The sequence below is a fragment of the Mus caroli genome, unplaced genomic scaffold (genome assembly GCF_978045245.1).
Source record: "Mus caroli unplaced genomic scaffold, Mus_caroli_1 scaffold_17, whole genome shotgun sequence".
Lineage (NCBI taxonomy): Eukaryota > Metazoa > Chordata > Mammalia > Rodentia > Muridae > Mus > Mus caroli.
Window position 1 is genome coordinate 28,710,733 of NW_028227272.1, and position 13,421 is coordinate 28,724,153.

General features: G+C 39.1%; 1 protein-coding gene and 1 long non-coding RNA gene across 18 annotated transcripts in view; one reads left to right on the forward strand and one right to left on the reverse strand.

The window, feature by feature from the left end:
* Positions 1 to 13,421, forward strand: part of Dlg1 (discs large MAGUK scaffold protein 1) — a 201,106-nt gene that overhangs the window by 58,660 nt on the left and 129,025 nt on the right. The gene's annotated exons all lie outside the window — the stretch shown is intronic.
* The window catches only part of LOC110311709 (uncharacterized), a 61,856-nt gene that overhangs the window by 19,761 nt on the left and 28,674 nt on the right, over positions 1 to 13,421 (reverse strand). The window contains exons 2-3 of one of the 2 annotated variants that reach the window (XR_002379987.3): positions 13,342 to 13,414; positions 3,497 to 3,594 (exon numbers count right to left, since the gene is read on the reverse strand). This is a non-coding gene — a long non-coding RNA (uncharacterized LOC110311709). The remainder of the gene's footprint in view (positions 1 to 3,496; positions 3,595 to 13,341; positions 13,415 to 13,421) is intronic. The other variant, XR_015045752.1, reaches the window with a different exon arrangement.

Here is a 13,421-nt window from a genome sequence, read left to right on the forward strand (position 1 = left end):
GCATGTATAATAGTTAAGATAGTTTAAAAGGGCATATAAGTTATATTTGAACAGCAAAAAATACTTCAGTAATTTTGGAAGTAGAAAGAATGTGGATTGACTAGTATTACCATTTGAGAGGCTTAACTTTATAGTTAGAATTTTTAAAGACTGCTTTCCCAAAATGTTGGAATAGTAAACAATATATAGTATTCACAAGAGACTATATACAGACTACACATGCATGAGTTACATTTTCACTGATGTGTTCTTATAAATTCAGAACTTATTATTTAAAGATTTGTGGTAAAATAAATTCAGATAGAATGTTAAGTGTTCAATCAGAGCAGGCTACTTTTTAGAGGTGAATGGTCCTGTATATTTTAGTTAGAGCAGGCCAGAGACAGTCTGAAACAAAAATGGAAAGTAAGTCTTTTCTCTCAGCATATAGCTATAATACTTTAAACTAAAATAAAATTCCATTTTATTTTATTTTTCCTGAGTGGTTTTATTTCTGTCCTTCCTTTGGAAGCTAGCTCTTTACATGGGCCTTGGTAGAGGGCATGGGGCGGTAGCAGCAGCCACTCTAAATTGTTTGGTCCTTCCAGGCTTCCTGAGATCAGTTCCTGACCACCCTGCTGTGAATGACACAGCTCATGTAGTAATGTAGTTGGACATAGGGCTTGGGAAGCACAGAAATGCCCAGTAAATTGTTCCTGATAGCATCAGCCTCTACTGTGTATCAAATGACCCAAACTTTATTTTATGGTCTCATCTTTGGTCATGTACCATGCACTGCTCATGCATCTAATTGGCTTGAGTTCCTGCCCTGATTTCCCTCAGTGATGGACTGTGATGTGGAGATGTAAAACAAAGAAACTCCTCCTATACTCACGTCGGTTTTGGTCATTTTTGTCATAGCAGCTAAGAGCAGACTAGGCAGACAGACACCGGGGCTCAAGATTACCTAGGAGGAAGTTAGCTGTGCAAGTACTTCACAATCATTGTACAGAAAGCTTCCTGGAGTATGTTCTTAATAAGAAAACTACTTTAAATGTTATATTTATATTTCAGCTATGGCTGTGGTGCTTGGTTATGGTTCTAATTGTATTAATGGGTATTTTATACATATAAGATTATAGTATGGAATTTGCGGTAAATATGTGATTTTCATAAAATACCATCCATGGCACTGGAGAGCTGGCTCAGTAGGTAAGCACCTGCTGTGCAAGCAGAAGGACCTGAGATCAGATCCCACCACTCAGTGAAAAACTGGGTGCTGCCTGTGTGTGCAGGGGTCTGCAATCTCAGGGCCTGTAGGGGCAGAGACAAGGATCAGTGGCCCTTGCTGCCAGCCAGCCTAGCTCCAGGTACAGTCAAAGCCCTGTGGCAAGAGAATAAGGTGGGGAGTGACAGAACAGGAGACCTGATGCTCTCTCTTGGCCTTTGTGCAAGTGTATGCATGCATGCACAGGCACACACACACACACATACTTACAAAGAGCTACCATTCATGTAGCTCAGTGTCTCCTTCCTTGTCTTCATCATATCCTTAAATAATCTGATGAGGCTTTTGGTGTTTGTTTTTTTCCCAATTAGAGGTCATTAGAGGGGACATTAGTAGGTAGAACAGTTTGCTATCTCATATAATTGCTTGTATTATTCCTCTCTCTTTGGAAGGAAAACAAAAACCTTACAGTATAGATTTTAACAGTCTAGCTGATTGACTTTGTTCAGCTCATTCATACTTAAGGCTGCGTTTACAAATAATTAAATGCTAATGTAACAGCGACTTTATAGTATATATTATTTACACTTATATACAGTATGTAAAATATATTAAAATATATATGTATATAATAAATGCACCTCCCCTACTCTCTAGTACAACCAGGCTTTTCTTCATTGAAAGTCTGTTGTAGTTCCAGCCATAATATATAAAGAAGAGGTAGCAAAGGGAGAGGGATATGGTTTCAAAACTAGTAGGTGTCTGCTTATATTTCATTGATTATGTCTGTCTTAACATGAACTCTATTAGCAAGAAAGAGCTGGAAGCCTGGTAGCTTTTAATAATAGCCTGTGTATTAGAGAAAAGCAAGGAAAACAGATGATAGTGTTGAGTGAAGCAGCATGTAGTTTGACTTCATATAGTAATTTTGATGAAGCCATTAATGTCAGAATTGCTGTCACTAATTCATTTGTCCATTTAGCTGAAATACAGGATAAATTCAAACTGAAGCATTCTTAAAAACCAGTGTATTTATCATACAGAGGGATTGCTTTCTAATGCCGTTTCTGTTCAGATGTATGTGGACCTTGGCCACATTCACCTCCTCTTACTCTCTGCTGTACTCTTACTAGGCCCATTCTCTTTACAGTCCCGTTTCTATTTTGTGTCTGTATGTGGTGGGTGTGTATATTCACAGGCAAGTGGCTAGAATTGGAATTCACTACACTAAGTGTAATAAGACAGACCCAGAATGATAAGTAGTGGATGCTTTTTCTTCACATTTGGACCCTAGATTGATTGTATATATTTCTTTCTCTTGCCTTAGTATGCTCAAGACATCGTAAGTACGCTCAAGCCGTGTATTGATTAAGAGTGGAGAGAGTAGAACCCTTGTTTCAGATTTTTAGAGAAAATGCTTCTAAATTTTCCTCATTTAGGCTATAGGTTTGTCATATGGCTAGTGAAATATTCTCTTATTTCTAGTTTCTCTGGGGCATTTTTGTTTGTGACATGGTTTCTCTGTCTGCCCTGGCTACCTTGGAACTCATTCTGTAGACCAGGCTGGTTTTGAACTCAGCGATCCGCCTGCCTCTGCCTCCCAAGTGCTGGGATTAAAGACATGCTGCCCAGGTCTTTAGGGCTTTTATTATAAAAGAATATTAATCTTTTGTCAGATACCTTTCTTAGATCTTTTGTTGTGATTATGATTTCTGTCATTGAGTCTCTCTGTGTGCCAGATTTTCATTACCAATCTTCTCTGTGTTGAACCATCCTAGCATTCTTGTAATAAAGACAACTCAGTCAAGGCGGGTGGGGGAGGGTGGGGGGACAGACAGACGCAGAGAAAGAGTGTGAGTTAATGTGCTGTTGAATTCAGTCTGCAAGTACTTTTTACTGAAAAACTATACATCTGTACTTCAGGGATAGTGGAATAGTTGTAATTATTTTTGTTGTTACACTTACCCAATTTTGATATTAAGGCAATGCTGACTTCATGAGTTTTGTAGTATTCCCTTTCTGCTTTATGTTGTAACGTGGGAGAGTTCTATGTTAGTTCATTTTTAAATGTCTGATAGGATTTAGTAGGCTTTTAGAAGCACTGCTAATTAGGTTGGAGGGGTAGCCCAGCAAGTACTTGCTCTGTGAGCATGTGACCTGAGTTCAGATTCCCAGGGCACAAGTAAAATGCTGGGTACAGTGCTGTGTGCCTATGCTTTGTGTCTTAGTTACGGCTGTGTTGCTGTGATAGGACACTATAATCAAGGCAAGAGTTTATTTTGGGCTTACATTTTCAGAGGTTGAGTTGGTAACCATCATGGTGGGAAGCAGGGTGGGCAGGCAGGCAGGCAGGCAGGCAGGCATCATTCTGGAACAGTAGCTTAGAGCTTATATCATGATCCGCAAGCACAAGAGGCACAGGAAAAAAAAAAAAAAAAAAAAAAACAACCCGCTGAGAATGGCTTTTGAAACCTCAAAACCCACCCCTAGTGACACATCTCCTCCAGCAGGCCATACCTTCTAATACTTCCCAAACAGTTCCACCAACTGGGAATTGAGGATACATAATTGATCCTAGGTGCTCCTTAGCCAGTCAGTCTATAGCTTCAGCTTCAGTAAAGAGAAGGCCTCCACACAGTTGTACATCTAATGCTTCCCTCTCCTCCTCCTCCTCCTCCTCCTCCTCCTCCTCCTCCTCCTCCTCCTCCTCCTCCTCCTCCCTCCCTCCCTCCCTCCCTCCCTCCCTCCCTCTCTCCCTTTTTCCCTCCCTCTCTCCCTCTCCCTCTCCTCCCTTAAATTATTTTTTAAATTTTTAAGACACTTTCATACTGTTTTCCTTAATGACCTTATTGCTATAGAAAGATAAGCTTTGGTCTTTTGATAGTCATCACTTTAATTGGACTTAGATGATGTCTATGTGTCTGTTTTTCTGTGGTGGTTACTGATGTTGAGCTTGGTTGACATGCCTCTTGGCCTTGTATGTGCATCATTTTAAGTATGTGCATCATTTTAAGAAATGTCTATTCATGTCCATTTCCTGGTTTTAAATTGGGTTGTTTGGGGATTGAGCTATTGGATGTTTTCTGCTTGCTGATCCTATGTTAAAGGTATAGTTGTCACTTTCCCCATTCCCCATTTCTTCAGTCATGAATGCTTCTTTTTCCTGTGCAGCAAGTTTTTTATTTGAAATCTTATTAGTCTGTTTTGTTTCCTGTCTTTGAGGTCTTACCCTCAAAAATGCTTGCCATTCCAATGTCCTGAGGTAGTGTTCCTGTTTTTCTTCTAGTGATTTCATAGGTCTAGGTCTTACAAATAAGTTTTAAATCTATTTTGAGTTGATTTAATTTTATTTTTTATAGGCTATCCAGTTTGCTCAACATCTATTTAAATTAAATTAAAATTACACTTTAAAATCCAGTAGCATAATGGTTGTTGCTTTGATCTCATAATTATTTTGGCTTTAAATATGGTTGCATTTAAGTGGCAGGGTTACTTTTTCTAGTTCTATAGACAATGTTACATGTATTTTGATATGTATATTGAATATATAGATCATATAAATTTACTATTCTTTTATTGTTTGTATATGTGTGATGGTAAGGAAATAACTTATTAGAGTCAGTTCTCTCCTTCCACCTTTATGTGGGCGCCAGGGATCAAACTCATCATTCTTGTCCAGTAAGCACCTAAGTATCCTTAAAGTCAGCTGAGCCATCTTGCCACCCCTCATTGTGGTTTGTCGGCTTTCCTTTTCCTTTTCCCTTTTCCCTTTTTTCCCCTTTTTTCCCTTTTCCTTCTTTCCTTCCTTCCTTCCTTCCTTCCTTCCTTCCTTCCTTCCTTCCTTCCTTCCTTCCTGATCAGATTTATTCCTAAGTTCTTTAGGGGGAAGGTAGCTGGTATACATTATTATCTTTTACTTTTTATTTTTGATTATTTGCTACTGACATCTTATGATACTACTGATTTTTGTATATTGAAACTATTCTTCAACTTTGCTACATTTGATTATTCTAATAGATTATTGATAAAAATTTTGGGAGTTTTCTTTTAAGGTTTTGAATGTAAATAGTAATGGTTTGCTTTCCCCTTTATCAATTTGGATGGCTTTTGTTTCCATTGTTTGATTGCTCTGATCATTCCCTCCAGTACTGTATTGATTGAAAATGGGCATTCTTGTCCAGTTCATATCTTAACAAGTAACTTACCAGCTCTTTCCTAGTCAGTGAAATGTTAGCTGTTGGCTTATACAGGTGACTTTTACTGTGTTGAGGTATGTTCCTTATATCTAATTTCTTTAGCATATCATAAAATGACGTCTTTTGTCCTTCTGTTTATATGGAATATTGGGTATATTAATATATTCTTTTAAATCTTTTATCAGTATTCTATGTATGTAGTACACATAGTGGTGAAGATATTCCCAAAATATATGGTGTTATTTGAATACAGCTAATCATTAGTCAACTGTCTTGTGTGATTGTGTATTATTTACCCATTTGGTACATACTGATTACATATTAGATTTCTTCCCTGACATCAAAGCACAATATTTTCATAAATTTAATGGCTCATACTTGGGAAAGAAGTTGTATCTTATTTATTGAGGCAGGGTTCCCCTTTCCTCTCTCCTCCTCTCTCTCTCTCCCCCTTCCTCCTTCCCCCTCTCTTTCTTTCCCTCTCTGTCTCTTACTCTCCCTCCCTCGGTCTTTCTCTCTCTCCCCTCCCCCCCCAGCCCCCACCCCCAATTTTGGCTAATTTCACTAGCCAGCTTGCCTGGGGGATCCTTGTATCTCTGCTGTGATTACTTCCACGCCTACTCAGGTTATATGTTGGTTGTGGGGATCTAACCTGTAGTCCTCGGGTTTGTGCAGTAACCATTTTACCTGTTCTGAGCTGTGTCCCAGCTCACTGCTTGTACCTTTAAGCAGTAACAATCGTCCTGAGATCTAAGTTCTTAGATAGGAGGCCTTTTGGAAGACAGCCACTTAAGAGTATGTAATTCTTTCCTACGTCCCTCCAGTAACAACAGAGGACATTGTACAACTACTGACCAAAACTTAAATAAATGCTTTATCATTAATTTGATTATATAATTATATGATTTAAGACTTTCAAGTCTTCACATGTCAACACTAAATTTTACTCAAATTCAAAAACAGATAAGTTGAATGATTAAGGAAAAATAAAAAAGAAATGTAGCATTTTCATCTACATAGTTTTTTTTTTAATTTACATTTCAGATGTTGTCCCCTTTCCCAGTTTCCCCTCTGAAAAAGTGCTATCCCATCCCCCCTCCACTGCTTCTATGAGGGTGCTCCCACTCACACCCACTCCTGCCTTCCCACCCTGGCATTCCCCACACCGGGGCATTCAGGTTTTAAGAGACCAAGGGCCTCTCCTTCCATTGAAGCCCAACAAGGCCATCCTCTGCTACATATGCGGCTGGAGCCATGGTTGCTCCATGTGTACTCTTTGGTTTGTGGTTTAGTCCCTGGGAGCTTGGGGGTGGGGTGGGTCTGGTTAGTTGGTATTGTTCTTCTTATGGGGTTGCAAATCCATTCAGCTCCTTCAGTCCTTTCTCTGACTCCTCCATTGAGGACCCCATGCACAGTCCAATGGTTGGCTGCAAGTATCCACCTCTGTATTTGTCATGCACTGGCAGAGCCTCTCAGGAGACAGCTATATCAGGCTCCTGTCAGCAAGTACATCTTGGCATCCACAATAGTGTCTGGGTTTGTGACTATATATAGAATGGATCCCCAGGTGGGGCAGTCTCTGGATGGCCTTTCCTTCAGTCTCTGCTCCACACTTTGTCTCCGTATTTCCTCCCATATTTTGTTCCCCATTCTAAGAAGGACTGAAACATCCACACTTTGGTCTTCCTTCTTCTTGAGTTTCATGTGGTCTGTGAATTGTATCTTGGGTATTCCAAACAATTGGGCTAATATCCACTTAACAGTGAGTGCATACCATGTATGTTCTTCTGTGACTGGGTTACCTCACTCAGGATGATATTTTCTAGGTCCATCCATTTGCCTAAGAATTTCATGAAGTCATTGTTTTTAATAGCTGAGTAGTACTCCATTGTGTAAATGAGCCACATTTTCTGTATCTATTCCTCTATTGAGGGACATCTGGGTTATTTCCAGCTTCTGGCTATTATAAATAACACTGCTATAAACATAGTGGAGCATGTGGCCTTGTTATATGTTGGAGCTTCTTTTGGGTGTATGCTCAGGAGTGTTATAGCTGGGTCCTCAGGTAGTAATATTTCCAATTTTCTGAGGACCCTCCAGACTGATTTCCAGAGTGGTTGTACCAACTTGCAACCTCACCAGCAATGGAGGGGTGTTACTCTTTTTCCACATCCTCACCAGCATCTGCTGTCACCTAAGTTTTAAATCTTAGCCATTCTGACTGGTGTGAGGTAGAATCTCAGGGTTGTTTTGATTTGCATTTCCCTGATGATTAAGGATGTTGAACATTTCTTTAGGTGCTTCTCAGCCATTTGATATTCCTCAATTAAGTATTCTTTATTTAGTTCTGTACCCCATTTTTAAGTAGGGTTATTTGGTTCTCTGGAGTTTAACTTTGTATATATTGGATATTATCCTCTATGGGATGTAGGATCGGTAACAATCTTTTCCCAATCTGTTGGTTGCCATCTTGTCCTATTGATAGTGTCCTTTGCCTTACAGAAGCTTTGCAATTTTATGAGGTCCCATTTGTCTATTCTTGACCTTAGAGCATAAGCCATTGGTGTTCTGTTCAGAAAAATTTCCCCTGTGCCCATGTGTTCGAGGCTCTTCCCTAGTTTCTCTTCTATTAGTTTCAGTGTATCTGGTTTTATGTGGTGGTCCTTGATCCACGTGGACTTGAGCTTTGTACAGGAGATAAGAATGGATCGATTTGCATTCTTTTCCATGCTGACCACCAGTTGAACCAGCACCGTTTGTTGAAAATGCTGTCTTTTTTCCACTGAATGGTTTTAGCTCCTTTGTCAAGGATCAAGTGACCATAGATGTGTGGGTTCATTTCTGGGTCTTCAATTCTATTCCATTGATGTACCTGCCTGTCACTATACCAATAACATACAGTTTTTATCACAATTGTTCTATAGTCCAGCTTGAGGTCAGGCATGGTGATTCCACCAGAGAGAGGTTCTTTTATTGTTAAGAATAGTTTTCACTATCCTAGGTTTTTTTAAATTCCAAATGAATTTGCAAATTACTCTTTCTAACTCTGTGAAGAATTGAATTGGACTTTTGATGGGGATTGCATTGCATCTTTAGATTGCTTTCAGCAAGATAGCCATTTTTACTATGTTAATCCTGCCAGTGCATGAGCATGGGGGATCTTTCCATCTTCTGAGATCTTCTTCGATTTTTTTCTTCAGAGACTTGAAGTTTTTATCATACAGATCTTTCACTTGCTTGGTTAGAGTCATACCAAGGTATTTTATGTTATTTGTGACTATTGTGAAGGGTGTAATTTCCATAATTTCTTTCTCAGCCTGTTTATCCTTTGAGTAGAGAAGGCTACTGATTTATTTGAGTTAATTTTACAACCAGCCACTTTTCTGAATTTGTTTATCAGGTTTAGGAGTTCTCTGCTAGAATTTTTGGGGTCACTATCATATCATTTGCAAATAGTGGTATTTTGACTTCTTTTCCAATTTGTATTCCTTTGACCTCCTTTTGTTGTCGAATTGCTCTGGCTAGGACTTTGAGTATTATATTGACTATGTAGGGAGAGAGTGTGCAGACTTGTCTAGTCCCTGATTTTAATGGGATTGCTTCAAGTTTCTCTCCATTTAGTTTGATGTTAGTTACTGGTTTGCTGTGTACTGCTTTTACTGTGTTTAGGTATGGGCCTTGAGTTCCTGATCTTTCTAAGACTTGTACCATGAAGGGGTGTTGAATTTTGTCAAATGCTTTCTCAGCATCTAATGAGATGACTATATGTTTTTTTTTCTTTGAGTTTGTTTATATAGTGGATTATTACATTGGATTTCCATATATTGAACCATCCCTACATCCTTGGGATGAAGCCTACTTGATCATGATGGATGATGATTTTGATGTGTTCTTGGATTCGGTTTGTGGGAATTTTATTGAGTATTTTTGCATTGATATTCATAAGGGAAATTGGTCTGAAGTTCTCTTTCTTGTTGGGTCTTTGTGTGATTTAGGTATCAGCGTAATTGTGGCTTCATAGAATGATTTAGGTAGTGTTCCTTCTGTTTCTGTTTTGTGAAATGTTTGAAGAGTGTTGGTATTAGGTCTTTTTTGAAGGTCGGATAGAATTCTGCACTAAATCCATCTGGTTCTGGGCTTTTATTGGTTGGGAGAGTTTTAATGACTGCTTCTATTTCTTTAGGGGTTATAGGACTAAGGACTTAGGGGTTAGATGGTTTATCTGATCCTCACTTAACTTTGGTCCATGGTATCTTTCTAGAAAGTCATCCTTTTCATCCACATTTTCCAGTTGTGTTGAGTATAAGCTTTTGTAGTAGGATCTGATGGTTTTTTTCAATTTCCTCCATTTCTGTTGTTATGTCTCCCTTTTCATTTCTGATTTTGTTAATTTGGATACTGTCTCTGTGCCCTCTGGTTAGTCTGGCTAAGGGTTTACCTATCTATCTTGTTGATTTTTCTCAAAGAATCAGCCCCTGCCTTTGTTGATTCTTTGTATAGTTTTCTTTGTTTCTACTTGGTTGATTTCAGCTCTGAGTTTGATAGTTTCCTGCAGTCTACTCCTCTTGGGTGAATTTGCTTTTTGTTCTAGAGCTGTAGGTGTGCTGTCAAGCTGCTATTGTATGCTCTCGCCAGTTTCTTTTTGGAGGCACTCAAAGCTATGAGTTTTCCTCTTAAAACTGCTTTCATTGTGTCCCATAAGTTTGGGTATGTTGTGCTTTCATTTTCATTAAAATTAAAAGTCTTTAATTCCTTTATTTATTTCTTCCTTGACCAAGTTATTGAGTAGAGTGTTGTTCAACTTCCATGCCATGTGGATGTGAGCTTTCTGTTATTTTTGTTGTTATTAAAGACCAACCTTAGTCCATGGGCATCTGATAGGAATGCATGGGATTACTTCAGTTTTCTTTCTTATCTGTGGAGGCCTGTTTTATGACCAATTATTTGGTCAATTTTGGAGAAGGTACCATGAGGTGCTGAGAAGAAAGTGTATTTTGTTTTAGGATGAAATGTTCTATAGATATCTGTTAAATCCATTCGATCCATAACTTCTGTTAGTTTCACCGCATCTCTGTTTTGTTTCTATTTCCAAGATCTGTTCATTGATGAGAGTGGGGTGTTGTTGAAGTCTATTATTGTGTGAGGTGCAATGTGTGCTTTGAGCTTTAGTAAAGTGTTTTTGTTTTTTTTGTTTTTGTTTTTTTAATGAATGTGGTTGCCCTTGTATTTTGGACGTAGATGTTCAGAATTGAGAGTTCTTGGTAGATTTTTCCTTTAAGTATGAAGTGTCCTTTCTTATCCTTTTTGATAACTTTTGGTTGAAAGTTGATTTTATTCAAAATTAGAATAGCTACTGCAGCTTGTTTCTTGGGACCATTTGCTTGGAAAAATTTTCCCTGTCTTTTACTTTGAGGTAGTATCTGTCTTTGAGGTGCATTTCGTATATGCAGCAACATGCTGGGTCCTGTTTCTATATCTAGTCTGTTACTCTATATTGTTTTATTGGCAGTTGAGTCCATTTATGTGAAGAGATAGTAAAGAAAAGTGATTGTTGCTTCCTATTATTTTTGTTGCTAGAGGTGGAATTATGTTTGTGTGGTTGGTTCTCTTCTTTTGGGTTTGTTGAAAGAAGATTACTTTCTTGCTTTTTTAGGGTGTAGCTTCCCTCTTTGTGTTGGAGTTTTCCATCTATTATTTGTAGGCCTGGATTTGTGGAAAGATATTGTTTAAATTTGGTTTTGTTATGAAATATCGTGGTTTTTCCATCTATGTTCACTGTTCATTGAGAGTTTTCCTGGGCTGGCATTTATGTTCTCTTAGGATCTGTATGACATCTGTCCTGGATCTTCTAGCTTTCATAGTCTCTGTTGAGACCTCTGGTGTAATTCTGATAGGTCTGCCTTTATATGTTACTTGACTTTTTTCCCTTACTGCTTTTAATATTCTTTCTTTGTTTTGTGCATTTGGAGTTTTGATTACTATGTGATGGGAGGAATTTCTTCTCTGATCCAGTCTCTTTGGAGTTCTGTAGGCTTCTTGTATGTTCATGGGCATCTCTAGGTTCCGAAAGTTTTCTTCTATAATTCTGAAGATGTTGTTTAGCCTGTTGAGTTGGGAATCTTCACTCTCTTCTAAACCTTATTCTTATGTTTCCTCTTCTCATTCTGTCCTGGATGTTTGGGGTTAGGAGCTTTTTGCATTTTGCATTTTCTTTGACTATTGTGTCAATATTTTTCTATGGTATATTCTGCACCTGAGATTCTCTCTTCTATCTTCTGTATTCTGTTGGTGATGCTTGCATCTGTGTCTACTGATCTCTTTCCTAGGTTTTTTATCTCCAGGGTTGTCTCCCTTTGGGATTTTTTTTTATTATTATTATTGTTTCTATTTCCAATTTTAGATCCTGGAAGGTTTTGTTTAATTCCTTCACCTGATTGGTTGTGTTTTTTGTAATTCTTTAAGGGATTTTTGTTTTCTCTTTAAGGGCTTCTACCTTTTTAACCTGTGTTCTCCTGTATTTCTTTAAGGCAGTTATTTATGCCCCTCTTAAAGTTCTTTATCATCATCATGAGATGTAATTTTAAATCCGAGTCTTGAGTCCGTGTTTTGGTGTATCCAGGACTTGCTGTAGTGGGAAAACTGGGTTTTGATGGTGCCATGTAGCCTTAGTTTCTGTTGCTTATGTTCTTGCTCTTGCCCCTCGTCATCTGGTTATGGTTGTTACTAGTGGTACCTGCTCTTGCTATCTCTGACTGGAGCCTGTCCCTCCTGTGATCCTGGTTGTGTCAGAACCCCTCGGAGTCCTGCTGTCTCTGTGATCCTGTGATTATGGGATCCTGGGATCCTGAGATCCTGGTGTGTGTCAGAGCTCCTGGTAGTCAAGCTGCCTCTGGGATCCTGAAATCCTGGGGTGACCAGCTCCTGAGATCCTGTTGTGTCTGAGCTCCTGGGAGTCAAGCTTTCTCTGAGTGTTGCAGGGGTGGGAGGGGAGCCAGAGCCCTGGGGTCTGCTCTTGGAACAGGTGCAAGCTGGAAGGAACCCATGCCTCTGGCTGGGTGGGGGTTTATGCTTTCCTGGTTCCTGTGGGGGTCCCATCCATATAGTTATTAAATACGGATTTTATCATGGAGTATTTTGTGATATATAGTGGGCACATCCCATCATAAACACACATGACAGTATCTTATCTCAGTTTATGACTGGCAGCTGATGAATATTCAAAGGCAAATGAAAGGAAGTAGATGCAAATATGTGAACAGTGTTACTGTGCTATGTCACTGAAGAAGAGAAAATGTTCTGCAGTTATAGACTTCAGATTCTCATCAGGTGGATTAACCTTTGTAGAGAATACAATTCTGTGCACAGAAGGTTCTGTAACTTGTACCATTTGTTCTAGAATCTTTTCATTGCACACAAGAGAGATTTTGTAAGTACTACCAGTTGATTCCTGTCTCCTCTCCTGGGCAAACTTCTATTTTCTGGATATATGTTTACCTAATCTGAACATTTCTTATAAATGCAGTTTTATAACATGTAGCCTTACTAGTTATATGGGGTTTTTGTTGTTGGTTGTCAGCTTGACACAGGGACATATTTGAAGAGAAAAATCTCAGTTGAGGAATTGGCTCTCTCAGATTGGCCTGTAGGCAAGTCTGTGAGGACATTTTCTTGATTGATTGATGTCAGTGAAGCGATTCTAGTGAGCATGGCTAGTATGACTCCCGTTCTCCCCAGCTCCCCCTGCTAAAAACTGTTAAGATTGCATCCCTGAAGCTCTCAAGAACTGTCAGACTGCAGACAAGTATTCCTGCCAACCAACAGCCTAAGTTTTGCTGCCTATTGCCTATTCCTAACGGTGGGATCTCTTCTTCCTTCCCTGGTCTTGGAACTCCTCTACTACCAGGACCATGAACCTAGAAATGGGAGGGCCCAGCTTACTTGGCAGGTGGTATGCCGCATTTCTCCATGGTCTTTGCTTGAGTTCCTGCCTTGGTGTCCCCAACGTGATGAACTGTGAT